The following is a 17,907-nucleotide window of genomic DNA, read 5'->3' on the forward strand; positions in this document are numbered from 1 at the left end:
GGTGTCACCGAAAATTTTATACTCCCGCAATTTATTTATTTAATTTTATTAATATAACAAAAAATTTGACCCACATATTCGTCATATATATGGTATAAAGTCCGTTGAAAGTTGAAAAACCCTAATATTCGGTATAAGGGAGCTAGGGGAAGTTATGAAACGATTTAACTAATTTTTGGCACGGAGACATATTATTAGAAGAAACATATTCCCTCTGAATTTCTTCAAAATATCTGAAAAAATTTGTAGATTTGTTAGAAGCACTGAGGTCCTCATATTCGATATATAGGGTTTTGAAAGCTTATGGACCCATTTCGGCGATTTTTAGAAGGTATATGGGAAGTAAGCGTGGTTGTGAACCGATTTGAACTATTTTCACAGCATATCATTGGGAAGCCAAATAGATATTATGAACCGAATTTCATTAGTCGAGTAATTTCGGAGATATGGTTTTTGACCCATAAGTGGGCGGAACCATGCTCATTTAAAATTTTGTATACTATTTTGAGTGCAGTGCTTTTGTATGGGAGGTGGGCGAGGTTATAATCCGATTTCCTCCAATTTTTGGACTGTATAAGGTAGTATGTAAAAGAAACGACTGTAGATAGTTTGGTTGATATAGCTTTAGTAGTTTACAAGATGTGTACAAAAAACCTATTTTGGGGCGGGGCCACGCCTACTTCCCCGAAAAAATTACATCCGGATCCTAGTGCGATCATTTGTACGAAATTTTACTTTTATAACTTTAGTTATGGCATTTTATATGTTTTCGGTTTCCGCAATTTTGTGGGCGTGGCAATGGTTCAATTTTTCCTATCGGAAGCAACCTTCCTATGGTGCCAGAAAACACGTGTGCCAAGTTCGTCATCAAGATATCTTAATTTTTACTCAAGTTACAGCTTGCACTGACGGACGGATGGACGGACAGACAGAAATTCGGATTTGAACTCCACTCTTCACCCTGATCACTTTGGTATATAACCCTATATCTAAATCGTTTAGTTTTGGGTGACACAAACAACTGTTATGTGAACAAAATTATTATACTCTCTTAGCAACTTTGTTGCGAGAGTAAAATTTGAACGAAATGGCTTCATAACTTTTGGGAAAATCGTGTCCACTGACTTAAAAAAGTGAGTTTTGAGAGAAACCTGTTTAAATTTAAAAATGTAACTGACGAGGCATGATGGGCGAATGTACCAAATGAACTATCTCCTAGAATTTTATTCGGATCGATTTAGAATTTTTAAAGAACATTTTAAACATTATTTAATAAGACAAAAATAAATCGATTTTTGAAATTTTCAAACACATCTTACCACTTAAGTCCTCAAAGTTAATTGTATTTCATTATAATCTCTCAATTAGAAGGTTGTATCGTGCCTAACAATACCAGAAATTTTCCCGACTGGAAATATTGAAATGGATATTATTATATAGAGTTACAACAACAGGATCTAGCTTGTACGAACAGACAAAATTAAAAAAAAATAAATATCTAAAATTAAGCTAAGGTTAAGGATATCCACCAGTTTGGTGTACCAGTTTTTGATGGTGGTTGCATAGGGAGGCGAGATAGTCTGACTACAAGTGGCCGCATATAAACCACAATTAGGCCCTTTGTGCTTCGATGCTAGCTTCTTTGTTTCTCGCGTTTCTGAAAAAATTAAACACTGAGACCAACACAATTTTGAAAGTATTTTGATAGTTAATAAACGTTCACATGAAATAAAAACTCTGTATAAAAACAGCTTGCTGAGTTGGGCTAATCTGTGCGGCTTGAAGTCTTATGCCTTTATTGCAGATCCATGTTACTCCAATGGGAATGGTTTTAAATATTTTGGTTCAAGAACTTTCTCTTTTTCGTAATTTTCATTATAACTTGTTATGCCACCCAAACGACAACATCAAGAGTACCGATTCCTGTTTCCATTGTAATACGAAGATTATCGAACGAAATAGTCGTCTTGATTTTGACCACCTTGGTTCACCATCACATTCGATGTTTTATGACAGATTTTACTTTGTACACTGTCAAGCTTTAGAAGTTTTCGATGTAAAGTAAATTTAGGGGGGTTCTGGTCTAGACGCATGAATTTTAGGCATTTTTCAAACTAAGATAAAAAAAATGAAAAAACATTTTTACTATCCATTTTTGTATATGTTTTTTATTGATATTTTAATAATATAAAAAAAAACTGCAAGAAAAAAAATCAAAATTCGTTCGGACCGGTGGAGTGGGGGCTTCAAAAAAATCGGTGCGTCCTGGATGACGTGATTTCAACCCTTGTAGAGATCTAAAACACAAAAAACAAGAAGATTCTTCATTAGTAAGGATGTCGACCCGCATTTTCAAAAAAAAAAAAATAACTAATTAAATAACAGAATGGCGTCGACTTGAAAAAAAAATTTTGACCCGATTTTTGCGACCTTTTCGATTTTTTTTAAATCAAAAGGCAGACACGATAGAGCATTGTATAAAGAAGATATATACCAAATTTCAAAGGAAACGGTTCAGTAGAACTTGAGATATCATGTCAACCACCTCAGTAGTAGTTTCGAGGAAAACGTGTTTAAAGTTTAGGAGACCGCTCGGCCGGACGCCACCTCACAAAATCGGCTGTATCTCCGAAAATAAGTTGGATTTTGAAAAATCCTTCCAAGGTCATATTTTGAAAGTCTAAACTTTCAAAACATGCAAAAAAAATCGATTTTTTCAAAATCCTAGACCAGAATACCTCCTTAAAATAATGATATAGTGACTTGGGACACTAGGATAGTGTCTTTGAGAAACTGAATTGCTACTTGTTACCATATAGTCGAAAATTGACTCTGGAAAACCATGATCTTTAGGTTGGTAATGGTGGAAGATAAGGGAAGTAATCGTCTTCAGAGTATTACTCATCTTTGGAGAAGGTTTTAGAAACTTCGAGTATATTTCTTTATTTAAATTTTGAAAGTGTAATGGATAAAAGAAAAGTTAGAAGTATTTTTAACAAAAAGAGTACGATTTCTTTCAACATTTGAGATATTTTATCGAATGTAGAGAAACTGAATCACCGACAAGTCGGTTAATGTTTTATTAAACAAGGCTTGTGACTGAAAAGAATAGATGTCGAAACGGGTCATAGACGTTCTAAGATTGGTTTTCATAAGCTAAGGTAGATAACTTACAATTTTCTTTAACTGAACGTTTCTATGAGATAAAAGTAGTAGTTAGCACCTGAGCTTCCTAGCTCCTCAAACTACATACTACAGTTCATTTCAAATTCAATTCTTTTTACTTTTGTATAATACATTTTTGAATACTTTAATATTTACGTCTACAATGCATGTCCTTCTAAAATTTCTTTAGAAATTCTTTATTTTTTTAGTCAATAAATATTTGTTGTAAATGTCTCCTCGTTACCGCTTTGTTGTCTACCAATTGTCCGCTTAGATTCTTCTGCACCGCATGCAGGTCGAAAAAGACAACGACAACGTCGCCGAAGACGTACCAGAAGACAACAACTTGTGTAATACCATACCTGTATCTGAGCTAATTAACACCCCACTCACGTGCCGCTGAGACACTCGTCTCACTGGAAATATTACAGTAGCAACAAAAGCGCTGGGCCATTCTTACGTGTGTGTCGCTTAAGTAGACGCGACTTGGCAGAACTACCAATAAGTAAGTATGTCGGCGTCAGAGATGCGTATGCACACCGCTGAGTTGATTCGTCTACAAGCGGCCGGCGGTGAATCGGTGATGGTACCGTTTCGGCATCGACAGTGGCCAGGGGTCTAACAGTCAATAGATTGGCTGCAGGCTGACTATTTGCTTAGTTCGACTGGCCGTTGTGTGTGCGTTTTGGATCGAAAGTAGACACTGTTGAGAAGTGACTGTTGGGGCTTTGTTACTTGCTCGTTAGTGGCGGGTGTTAGGTGCCTCGAGTCTAAGATTTGGTAGGGTCATATGAGCGGTGCAGTATTTTGATGCGGGTTTTAAAGGATTGGTCGCTGATGGTGGTTGATTCGTCTACAAGCGGCCGGCGGTGAATGGTTGATGGTACCGTTTCGACATGGACTGCGGTGAGGGTCTAACAGTCAACAAGTTGGCTGGCTGACTGACTATTTGTTTAGTTCGACTGGTCGTTGTGCGTGCGGTTTGGATAGAACTTTGACATTGTTGAGAAGTGACTGTTGGGATCTTTGTAACTTGCTCGTTAGTGGCGGGTGTTAGGTGCCTCGATCTTAAGCTTTGTTAGAGTTATATGTGGGTGCAATTTTTTGATGCGTGTTTTGAAGGATTGGGGAGTAATTGAAGGCAAAATTATTTTTTTTTATTATTAATTACAGTTATATGCGCTTACATATATGATATATTTAAGTTTCTTAAGTCCACATAAAGACTTCTTTCCGGGTTTCTTGATTCTAAACATTATATTTAATACACAGCAGACATTTCTTCTCTGTTGTATTGAAAATAAATAAAAACAAGTAAGGAAAGGCTAAGTTCGGGTGTAACCGAACATTTTATACTCTCGCAATTTATTGAGGAAATTTTATTAAGATAACGCACAAATGAATTCGGCATAAAGTTTAATTGAATAACGAAAATCGTCCTATATAGTGTATGAGGGCTGCGGAAATTCCTGAACCGATTTCATTCATTTTCACCAGCAAGGTACACTATATCCAAGACTATACACTCACTTAATTTCGCTAAGATATCTCACATATTAATCAATACATATATGCAGATTGGAGGCCAACGAATTTTTGAAAAACCTATAATTAGGTATATGTTGTGATGTTGTGACCCGATTTTAATAATTTTTGGAACAGAGACACACTATTGGAAGAAAACAATTTCCTCTGAATTACATTAAATTAGCTGAGAGATTTACCCATATGTTCGGTTAAAATTTAACCTTAGGCGCTGAGTTCAACATGTTCGATATCTGGGGCCTTGAAAAGTTATAGTCCGTTTTCGACAATTTTTTCACAAGTGATGCCACAGATCATATACTGTATTTGTGTAAAGTTTTATTTCGTTATCATCATTGGTTCCTAATGTATATATTATAAAGTGAAGGATTTAGATGGAATTCAAAAGTGAGTTATAAAGAAAGCAGTCGTGGTTGTGAACCGATTTCAGCCATTTTCCACACATGTCATCAGGGTGTCAATAAAATATTATATACCGAATTTCATTGAAATCTGTCGAGTAGTTCCTGAGATATGGTTTTTGACCCATAAGTGGGCGATGCCACGCCCATTTTCCATTTTGTAAAACAAAATCTCAGTGCAGCTTCCTTCTGCCATTTCTTATGTAAAATTTGGTGTTTCTGACGTTTCTCGTTAGTGAGTCACGCCCACTTTTACAAAAAAATTACATCCAAATGTGCCCCTCCCTATTGCGATCCTATGTTCCAAATTTTATTTTCATAACTTTATTTATGGCTTAGTTATGGCTCTCTATGTGTTTTTGGTTATCGACATTTTGTGGGCGTGGCAGTGGTCCGTTTCCGCCCATCGAACTTAACCTTCTTATGGTGCCAAGGAACACGTGTTCCAAGTTTCATTAAGATATCTCAATTTTTACTCAAGTTACAGCTTGCACAGACGGACAGACGGACAGACGGACGAACGGACAGACAGACATCCGGATTTGAACTTTACTCGTCACCCTGATCACTTTGGTATATATAACCCTATATCTAACTCGTTTAGTTTTAGGACTTACAAACAACCGTTATGTGGACAAAACTATAATACTCTCTTTAGCAACTTTTGTTGCGAGAGTATAAAAATAAATTAAAAAAATTAAAAAAAGAAAATGTTTTTTTTTTTTGAAAATTTAAAGTTTTCCTTAAATTTTATTTCCGTTTTGTTGTATTTTCTTTAATTTTGTTATTAATATGCCATATATGTATTGTCACATTTAGATACCATTGTCGTGATGAAATTATTTATATATGTATATGTACAAGCTATTACCAATGAACATTAAGCAACAAAAAAAAAATTAATAATAAGCAATAACAGCAAAATCAATAAACAAAAAAAACGATTTTTGTTGTATTTGGTCATGTGTCCAAAAATGTGCAGCCTTATAGATCAGACAGCGATCGAGCGGCAATCAGCCTATTGAAACGAGCCACCGCAATCCTGAACGGCAGTTACACACACGCATATACATATGTGTGCGTAAATATGTACATATGTGTGTATGTGCTGGAGAAAGAACCGCCGTAAGACACCACCCGCCAAAGTGTTGCTGCATATTTTCGTTAACGTGTCTCCAAAGCATTTGAATACACGTTGAGTAATAAACGCTGATAGTTTATATATATGTACATATACATATGTATGTGTATCTATGTGTGTGTATGTGGCAGCATGGTCACATATTTTTATATTAATTAAATATTTTGTATGACAATCACACTTCAACGACTTGCGGGAAATGTGTTTTAGCGGTTTTATTGAAATTCTACCACAAAGGGAATTTGACATTTTTCTTGTTGCTTTCTTTCTGATTTTTTTTTTTTCAACTTTTTTTAATTTTTTCCTTTTTGTTTTTTTTTTCTTATGCTTTTTTTACTTTTTAAATAATTTTTTTCTTGTTTGTAATATTTGTCTTCTTTTGTGTGTTGTAAAAATTCTTTGAATCGCCTGCCTAACTTGTGGATGTCCAAATAAGTGCGTATGTGTGCTCCTTCTATTGTTGGCAGAGGAAGCACTCACCATTTTTATTAAAGTTATAAAATAGATAAAATCTAAGTGCGGGAAAGAAAAAACATATTTAAACCGTCTATAAATATGCATAATACTTTGTTATGGAAATATTGTCGGCTTATTGCTTAGGAAACCGCTATTCGTGCCGGAAGGAGTAGACAGAGCCGTTGTTTATACTAAAAAGGAAAGAGGTTTTGACAGCAGACAAAGTTGAAAAATTATAGAATTTGGCTGTCTGTAACTGAAAAATTTTGTTGGAAACGCATAAGTCGAATTCGACCAATTTATAAAAATTTGTAACGCTTACTGTTTTCAACAATCAATTGCCTATGTATTTCGGAAATTCTATAAACTTGAAGCAGTTGCCTCGAACAAAAACTAAATTCTACAAGTCCCTCATCATTCCCGTCCTACTTTATGGTGCAGAAGCGTCGACGGTGTCAACATCCGATTAGACGGCACTAGAAGTTTTCGAGAGAAAGGTTTTGCGGAAGATTTATGGTCCCTTAAACATTGGCAACGGCGAATACCGCAGACGATGGAACGATGAGCTGTACGAGTTATACGACGACATTGACATAGTTCAGCGAATAAAAAGACAGCGGCTACGTCATGTTGTTCGAATGGACGAAAATGCCCCAGCTCTGAAAGTTTTCGATGCAGTACCCGCTGGTTTAAGCCGAGCAAGAGGTAGACCTCCACTCCGATGGAAGGACCAGGTGGAGATGGACCTGTCTTCACTTGGTATTACTAATTGGCGCCAAACTGCCAAAAGGAGAGATGCGTGGTGCGCTGTTGTGGACTCGGCTATAACCGCGGTATCTACGCCAGTCAAGAAGAAGAAGAAGTTGACTCACGATATCTAAATCTAGAGAATATTATTGCGATATACTAGTCCTTTGGTATATTAAAAAAGAACTTCTAATACGAGTGAATCTGCAGCAAAAATATAGTCAAAAATTGGTCCAGTGCCCGTGTTTCCACTTCAAACGCTGAGCGGAAGAAATTCAGATGAAAATTTCGACGGTCCCGACGGCAATAATTATTAATTCCGATTCACACTGCAACGGTAGTATTATAAAGGATTACAGCTCAACATATAAGTTTGTTGAAGTGGTTCAGCCTATTCTCCTGACCATAATATAATGAAAAACGTTTGGATGTGGATGTCCCGCAAGGTTTATGAGTCAGCAAGTTAATTCGATGATCGGGAATCTCTTATAACAGCGATAAAAGAGCAAAAAGTGAGATATCCATGGACTACTTAAAAAGACTTTATGAGAGCCTTCAGAACAGAATTTTTTCAATTATCCTGAATAAAGGAGGCAGGGCTAAGTACTAAAAGCATTAATTTGTGAAACTATACTAAATCATTTACACTTGTATGGTGAATCTAAATAAATTATTGTGTTAAAACTACTGTACCTATTCAAGTGATGCAAATTTTAAAGCACATTTTTTTACTTGTTCTTGAAAACACCCCATATAAACCAAATTATGAAAGGTATATTACAGCATTTGTTCAAAATAGATCGATCTTTATAACAAAGCTCAGATGAAGCTTCTGCGATGTCTAAATGAAGAGATATAGGCTCGTTACTTAAAAATATAATATGTACCTATTCAAGTGGATCGGGGTGTATGTACATACACATATGAGAATACCTTAGAATAATTCGATTGAATACCAAAAATACTTTTAAATATTTACAAATTTACCTGTGAATATGCATATTGTATAACCCTTTACTTTTGCCACATTGTATATACCTTACTGTTTAAGCGAAGCGAAAATCAGTTTGCATGTCTTAAACTTTGACCTTTGCCGTTAACATTTGTGGTTCTGTCCCTTGTTGTTTTAGTTGCGGTTGGGAAAAAATGAAATTCTCTATATGCCAGTATTATTATTATGCCAGTAAAACAAGTGGGTCAACATTGTTTCTAAATTTGTATGAAAATTCTCATTTATACACAAATATGTATAATATAGTGTATTTATGAAATTTTCCATGAAGAAATCAAGTAGTAATATGGTACTTTATGATAGACTAATCATTAGAATGATTTTTTTATTCATAGTACTTACATGATCGATTCGGCTATAATCGGCTAAACTGTTTCCACGCCAATCACATACATACATACATAGTTACATTTTGATGACCTATGAGAACACAATTGTCAGTTTTTAATATTAAAAATGCAGTATTTATATGAATTTATCTAATTCTGTTCAATGTACATATATTATTAACAAGAATTCCATTTTTTTTGTAAGTAATTTTGACAAAAAAACCCGAAGAAAAACTACTCAGAATTTCAGCTAGAAATTAGGGAAAGGGACTAGATATTATTTTAGATGATAATTACATCGAAAACAGCCAAACAAGTGTATTTTAGTATATAACAAGTAAGGAAGGGCTAAGTTCGGTTGTGACCGAACATTCAATACTCTCTCTCTCCGGCAGACATCCGGATTTGAACTCCACTCTTCACCCCGATCACTTTGGTATATATAACCCAATATCTAACTTGTTTAGTTTTGGATGTTACAAACAACCCTTATGTGAACAAAACTAAAATACTCTCTTAGCAACTTTGTTGCGAGAGTAAAAAATAAAAGATTTAATGCAATTTCTATTGGCCCAATCTCTTAAGGCAGAATATTTGACAATTCTTTAATAAAAATCATATATGTATGTATAAGGCGAACACCAACAAATCTAAACAAATTCTGAGATATTTCCATTGCATACTTTCAGGCGAAGTTAAATCTCGGATTAATTTTATGAAGTAAAGCTTTCGCCTTTTCGCCGTAACTTTGAATACATGTGCGTATAGTTATACATATTTATTTTTGTTTTTCATATTTTTTTTTATCAAAATCGATTCTATTTTAAATAAACTAGAGGAATTAATCAAAATAAAATTATATATGTAGTTTTAAATTTTTAAATAATATATTTGACTTTAAAATTTTTTGCAAAAAATTAAAAACGCAACATATACATTAGTTAAAAAACTATACTTTCCTATCGTTTATCCCAATTATGACTATATCATATCGAATTGCTTCCTAGATTTATCTAATTGAAAAAATTCACAAATATCTAGTGACTGATGAACGGATAAAAAAGTGGAAGGACACACCCATTTCATTTGATATTAATAAAGTCGACAAACATCGAAAAAAATAAAAACAAGTACATATGTATACAGAATTACGTCAGAAAGCGAAAATATCTCCGTTATCTCTACATAGACTACACGAGAACCAATAATTTCATTGATGTTACGTATCCGCCGTGTGGTACGCACATAGACTAGAATCCTCTACATACGTATGTATGTATTTATGTAGAGCAAATATTTATGACTTTATTGTTGCATGACGAAAATGCAATGAACAACAACAACAACAACAACTCGCCTATTATTTGATTTATTGCAATATTTGCTTTATATTCGCTATAGCTTATGCTCGATTCGCAATACCTCTATAACAATTCGCATATTTATTTATTGTCCGCGATAACTTAGTACCGTAAACGAATATTGCCTTTATTATTATTATTATTATTAGTATTGGGTATAGTGAAGAGTGACAGAGCGCTACATAAGGTAGATATAGAATAATTATCGTCCAGAGATATCTGATCTTTGACCTCATTATTATTTACTTCTGGAGAAATAATTGGCATTTGTTAGAATTTTGCATCAGCAATTGGAGCTTAAATTGTTCGGAATACAGTGCAGTGAGAGTGCCCCTTAACTTTAAAATTCTCAATGAAAATGAGATCTAATTTCTATTATTGAAGTGACTTAACTCTTCCTTTTTTTTTGTTTAGTGGCTGATCTGTTTGATGACGGATCTAATTAAGGACATTGCGGTGACCATTGATCTAGCTAAGATTAAGTGATTATGAACGAACACTAAATAGACCAAGGTTAGATCTATGACTTATATAATTCGTGAATGTTCGAAATTTTGAAAGCATTATTGAAGAAATCGAAAATCGAAATACTCTTATTGATTCAAGAATTAGCCGATAAAGCGTATGAGCCTTCTCTTAAAACCAAGCAATATTCATAGAAGTTGAACACTATACTATTGATAGGTCTCATATAGGACTGTAACTCTCCGGTGTTTCGATAAATAATACTGTACAATACCCGACTGGGTATTGGGCCAAACTATTTTTTCCGGAAGATTGAGACATAACATCCCTATTACGAGTGTCGACTGGCAGTAGTTAATCGACTATTGAGCGATTGTCGACTGCAGGTGCTATTGTAAGTGTCGATCAGTCGCTCAACCATCGAATGTGAATGGTTTTCAATCGCTCATTTGTCGACAAAATATTTTCAGCAGCTAGAAATTTGAATTTTTGAATTTTGTCGATCAAGTTACACAATAGCAAAATACAATATAATCGACTGGAGCCTATTCTACAGCCAATCGACACTCGCAATAGAGGGGATAAGGTATAACAAACAACGCTTCTTAGATACATATGGTGAAATTTTAGAGAAATTATCAATTTTTTTGGAACTTCGATTTTTGAGTTTTTAAAATTCTCATGCAATTATGGAACATCATTATGCTCGGGCCCAACATTATATAAAATAAATATATTTCCACGTAACTTCATAGAGATCAACACTCTCAAGAACCAAAAGTTTGTTTTTATACTCTCGCAACAAAAGTTGCTAAGAGAGTATTATAGTTTTGTCCACATAACGGTTGTTTGTAAGTCCTAAAACTAAACGAGTTAGATATAGGGTTATATATACCAAAGTGAGCAGGGTGACGAGTAAAGTTCAAATCCGGATGTCTGTCTGTCCGTCTGTCCGCCTGTCTGTCCGTGCAAGCTGTAACTTGAGTAAAAATTGAGAAACTTGGAACACGTGTTCCTTGGCACCATAAGAAGGTCAAGTTCGAAGATGGGCGGAATCGGACCACTGCCACGCCCACAAAATGGCGATAACCAAAAACACATAAAGAGCTATAACTAAGCCATAAATAAAGTTATGAAAATAAAATTTGGAACATATGATCCCATTAGGGAGGGGCACATTGGATGTAATTTTTATGAAAAAGTGGGCGTGACCCCACCCCCAAATAGGTTTTTTGTATATATCTTGCAAACCAATAAAGCTATATTAACCAAACTTTCTGCAGTCGGGTCTTTTAGCCGTTTTCTTATACAGTCCAAAAATGAAAGAAATCGGATAATAACCACGCCCACCTCCCATACAAAGGTTAGGTTGAAACTGACTAGAAGTGCGTTAACTCACTAACGAGAAACGTCAGAAACACCAAATTTTCCATAAGAAATGGCAGAAGGAAGCTGTACTGAGATTTTTTTACAAACTGTAAAGTGGGCGTGGCGTCGCCCACTTAGGGGTCAAAAACCATATCTCAGGAACTACTAGACAGATTTCAATGAAATTCGGTATATAATATTTTCTTGGCACCCTGATGACACGTGTGAAATATAACTCAATTTTGAATCCTTCTGATTCGTTCACTTTATAATGTATACATAAGGAACCAATGAAGCTAGCGGAATAAAACTTTACAGAAATACTGTATTTGAGCTGTGACATCACTTGTGGAAAAATTGTCAAAATTGAACCATGACTTTTCAAGGCCCCTGATATCAAACATGAAGAACTCAGTGCCTAAGGGTAATTTTTCACCGAAATATAGGTAAATTTCTAAATAAATTGCGAGAGTATAAAATGTTCGGTTGCACCCGAACTTTGCCTTTCCTTACTTGTTAAGTTTTGAAATTAGAATCTGGAGGTATTCCTAAAACTACATCGGATAAGTTCTTGAGATCTGAGCTGTTATAGGATCATTCTTATTTTTGGGTCGAGGAAGTAAATTCTCAATTCACACTAGGTGGCGCTATTGTCAAATTATCTGACTTGTATGAAGTAGAGGGTACTAACCTACAACACTAATACAGATCAAATCAGTTCTAAAATATAGTTTATAAAAAATTATAAAATATTTGTTTACATAATTTTTTCTTTAAAAACAAAAAAAGAAATATTTTTATTTTACACTGATATATACAATTGAATAAAAAATTGTGCGCTTTCAAAAAATATTTTGTTTTATCATTTATTTACTTATTTTTATTAAACAATTTTATTTGATTAATATATCAATTGAAAATATTAAAAAAAAAAATATTCTTTTTTCCGACAGTCGTAGCGCTCAACTGCAATTCATCAATGCCGACAAAAATCAATTCCAACACTTTGGTACCTGCTTTGAATATTTACAATGCTGCCGAACCTGTTGCGTTTCGGCAAACTCCAGCTAAAGACCGAATAAAGCGTTTAGCAAAGCTGAGTGTTAGCAAAATAATGGAAGCTTTTCGCCAGCAATGCGGAGAGTGGCTTGTTGCAATTTTTGGTGTATGTATGTATGCATGCATTTCGGCATATTTCCGAACTCGAAACAAGCATTTAAGAATCGCCCAAACCAAAGTATGACGAACGACAGGTAAGTGCAGTTTTTTATTACTTATACATACATATGTATATACATTGTGTGTTAATAACAACATTTGACAAAAGTGAGTCAAATCAGTGAGACGCCACGGCAGTTGTGAGGTTGATGTGAGTTCGCATCCGTTGCTTGAAAGCGGAGCGTTATAAGAAAACTAAAATGAAAACAAAAATAATTAATAAAAATTGTTTAAAAATAGTATAAAAAATAACAAAAAATTTTAAAATGCGCGACTTAACAACCGGCTCGAATGAGTAGACAGAGCGAAAAATGCAAGCAGAGCATTTTAGAGAGCGCGAAAAGTAGTTGTCAGACAAAAAGTGATGTTTAACTAAGAAAGAATATTTAAAATAAAAGTAGAAAAAATTAAAAAATTTAAAAAATAAAAAGCAGAAATAATAATTTAAATTAAAATAAAAAGAATCAAAAAATAATATTAATGAATAGTTAACAAAAATTATGTCGCATGTTCAAAGCTAAAATATAAATTAAATAAAAAATAGTTGTTTAAACAACTCTAGTGTAGTAAACATACTACATATGTATGTTTACATGCCGAATTCAAGAAATACATATGTATATACAAACATATAATATATACATATGTCAATGTATGCACAAAGTTAGACTTTGTAGCGTGGATTGGTTAGGAGTATTAATAAAGCAATTTTATTAGACATTATGATGGTCATGTTGGTGTTATTGATAGCTTAGTCTATCCACTTAACTATTATTGTTTCATTGTTGCTGTTGTTATTATTTTTTTATTTTATTTTAGTCAGATATGGCAACTAATGCCAACTGTGCGAATACGGCGCTTCATATATACATATGTATATATGTATGTACATCTGTATGTGTGTGAATCTGTTGGCTTCAAACGGGCATTGAGCGCGCGCTTTTCATTTATTTACCTCCATTTTTGCAGAAATGAATCTACATTCATAACTAACGGTTGTGTTGCGAAAGAATCGGGCAGTGATTTGTTGTTACTAGTGTAAAAGGAAATATACGAGTGAAGTGTTAAAATAGAATTAGAGGTTAGTAGTGAATAAAAATAAAAAAGTATTTAAAAAAATTATTAGAGTTAAAAATTAATAATACCAAAAACAAAAATACTTAAATAAAAAAAATATACCTATATAAAAAATTTAAAATTAAATAAAAGCTACAAAATAAACACAAAAAAAACTTAAACTTAAATTTAAAATTAAATTATTAAAAAAAAAATAAATAAAAACCGTATGAATTAAAAGTAATTGAAAAATATTAAAAAATAAATGATTAATATTATATTAAATTAGAGGTAAATATTAATAATATTACAAAAATAAAACCTAAACATTAAAAAAGATGAAAAATAATAAAATTTAAAATAAAATAAAAACTATACAAAATAGATACAAAAAATTTATTTATTTAAACAGCTTTAAATTAAAGTATATTATTATAATAAATAAAAAATAAATAAATAAAAAGAAACTTCATATCAAAGGAAAATAATACAAAATTGATAAAAAATAAAACCTGATCCTTAAAAAAATAAATCAAAATAAATAAAAATATAACTTGAAATTAAATTATAAATTAAAAAAAAAGGTTTATTATTAAAATCAATGAAAAAAATGAAATCTGATTAAATTATTTAAAAAAAAAAAAATAAAAACTTCATATCATATGAAAATAAAAAAAAAAACAAGTGAGGAAGGGCTAAGATTGGTTGTGACCGAACATTTTATAGTCTCGCAATATATTGATATAGTTTTATTAAGATAACACACAACTTGACCCATATACTCGGCATAAAGTCAAATAAAATAACGAAAATCATCATAAATAGTATATGGGGACTGAAGTAATTCCTAAACCGATTTCACTCGTTTTCACCATCAAGATACAATGTATCGAAGACTATCCGCTTCTTAATTTAATATTACTTATAATTAGGTGTATGGGATCTGGGGGAAGTTATGACCCGATTTTTAACATTTCAGGTACAGAGAGAAACTGTTATAAGAAAAAAATCTGAGGGAATGAATTACATTAAGATATCTGAGGGATTTACCTAAGTATATTTTCGGGGAAAAATTACCCTTAGGCACTGAGTTCTTCATGTTCGATATCAGGGGCCTTGAAAAGTCATTTTGACAATTTTTTCACAAGTGATGCAACAGATCATATACAGTGTTTGTGTAAAGTTTTATTTCGCTATCTTCATTGGTTCCTAATGTATACATATATTATAAAGTGAAGGAATAAGATGAAATTCAAAAATGAGTCATATGGGAAGTTGTCGTGGTTGTGAACCAATTTCGTCCATTTTTCACACGTGTCATCAGGGTGTCAAGAAAATATTATATACCGAATTTCATTGAAATCTGTCGAGTAGTTCCTGAGTTATGGTTTTTGACCCAAAAGTGGGCGATGCCACGCCCATTTTTCATTTTGTAAAAAAATCTCAGTGCAGCTTCCTTCTGCCATTTCTTATGTAAAAATTGGTATTTCTGAGTAACGCACTTTTAGTAATTTTCAACCTAACCTTTGTTTGGGAGGTGGGCGTGGTTATTATCCGATTTCTTTCATTTTTGAACTGTATAAGGAAATGGCTAAAATAAATGACTGCAGAAAGTTTGGTTTATATAGCTTTATTGGTTTGCGAGTTATATACAAAAAACCTATTTGGGGGTGGGGTCACGCCCACTTTTCCATAAAAATTACATTCAATGTGCCCCTCCCTAATGGGATCATATGTTCCAAATTTTATTTTCATAACTTTATTTATGGCTTAGTTATGACATTGTATTGGTTTTCGGTTTCCGCCATTTTGTGGGCGTGGCAGTGGACCGATTTTGCCGAAATTTCGAAAGCAACCTCCTCAGGGTGCCAAGGAACATATATTCCAAGTTTCATTAAGATATCTTAATTTTTACTCCAGTTATCGCTTGCACGGACAGAGGGACAGACGGACAGACATCCGGATTTCAAATCCACTCGTCATCCTGATCATTTATGTATATATAACCCCATATGGAACTCTTATATTTCTTGGTGACACAAACAACCGTTAGGTGAACAAAACTATTATACTCTGTGCAACAAGCGAGAGTATAAAAAAATAAACAGAAACTTCATACCAAATGAAAATAAGAAAGAAACATGTGAGGAAGTGCTAAGATTGGTTGTGACCGAACATTTTATAGTCTCGCAATATATTGATATAGTTTTATTAAGATAACACACAACTTGACCCATATATTCGGTATAAGGTCAAATAAAATAACGAAAATCATCATATATAGTGTATGAGGGCTGAGGTAATTCCTGAACCGATTTCACTAATTTTCACCACCAATATACACTATATCCAAGACTATACTCACTTAATTTGGTTAAGATATCTTATACATATATTCACCGATATATGCGGAATAAAGCTCACAGGATATTCCGAATATAAGGTAAATGGGAGCTAGGGGAAGTTATGACACGATTTTAACCATTTTTGGTACAGAGAGACAATATTAGAAGAAAAAGATTCCCTCTGAATTAAATTGAATCTGAGAGATTCACCGATATTTTCTCAGTGTGAGTGAGTGAGATTTTGACAAATGTTCCATAACTTATGCTACAGTTCGATTACAGTACTTTGTGGCTGCTATCATCATTAGTTCCTAATGTATATATTATAAAGTGAAGGAATCACATGGAATTCAAAATTCAAATTTCATTTTTCATCTCTGCCATTTGGATGTCATTAAAACAGTATGTACCAAATTTCATTGAAATGGGTAGAGTAGTTTCTGAGATATATATAATTTGAAAGCAGCTTCTTTCTGCCATTTCTTCTGTAAATTTTAGTGTTTCTGACGTTTTTCGTTAGATAGATAACCCACATTTAGTAATTTGTAATATAACGTTTCTATGGAAGGTTATTATCAGATTTCACCTATTTTTATGGTGTGTGATCGGGTACGTAAGGGAAGTCACTGCAGAAAGTTTGGTTTATATAGCTTTAGTAGTTCACGAGATATGTACAAAAAACTTATTAGGCGGGTCACGCCCACTTTCCCAAAAAAAAAAAATACTTTTAAATATGCCCTTTCCTAATGCGATCCTTTTATAACATTATTTATGGTTTAGTTATGACATTTTATAGGTTTTCTCTTTTGTGGGCGTGGCAATTGCAAAACCCAATTATAACTAATTTAAAATAAATAAAACAATATTTTTTATTTTAAATTAAAATAAAATTTTAAGTTAAATAAAGTTTGAAATAATATATATAAAACACTGAGAATATTAAAATAATATACGATAATTCAAAAGAAAAATATCGAATATAATAAAAAAAATTGTTTAAGTGAATTAACAGTGAACCACATGGCAACTCTGTTACCAAATTTGTGTAGTAAAAACATATAACTTTCAAACTATTTAATTGATTAAAATTAAAAAAAACAATAGAATTAATTATTCAACATCAAATTTAAAATTTGTAAATTTTAATACCATCAAGCAATACGAGTATAAGCGAACCGCAAATAATCGACAGCAAGCTGCAGGTAGTAAAACATAATATAAACATAATTGTAGTGCATGCTCGCACCCAATACGAGTACCAAGCATACATACGCACACACACCTTAATACCTGGAAAA

The 17,907-nt window shown here is 33.1% G+C and overlaps 1 protein-coding gene across 1 annotated transcript in view; it reads left to right on the top strand.

The window, feature by feature from the left end:
* The window catches only part of LOC105214540 (kinesin-like protein KIF13A), a 178,866-nt gene that overhangs the window by 15,916 nt on the left and 145,043 nt on the right, over window positions 1-17,907 (top strand). The window contains exon 2 of the mRNA XM_054234015.1: window positions 12,944-13,243. The gene's annotated coding sequence lies outside the window, so the exon portion shown is untranslated. The remainder of the gene's footprint in view (window positions 1-12,943; window positions 13,244-17,907) is intronic.

The sequence above is a fragment of the Zeugodacus cucurbitae genome, chromosome 6 (genome assembly GCF_028554725.1).
Source record: "Zeugodacus cucurbitae isolate PBARC_wt_2022May chromosome 6, idZeuCucr1.2, whole genome shotgun sequence".
In the NCBI taxonomy this organism is placed as follows: Eukaryota; Metazoa; Arthropoda; class Insecta; order Diptera; family Tephritidae; genus Zeugodacus; species Zeugodacus cucurbitae.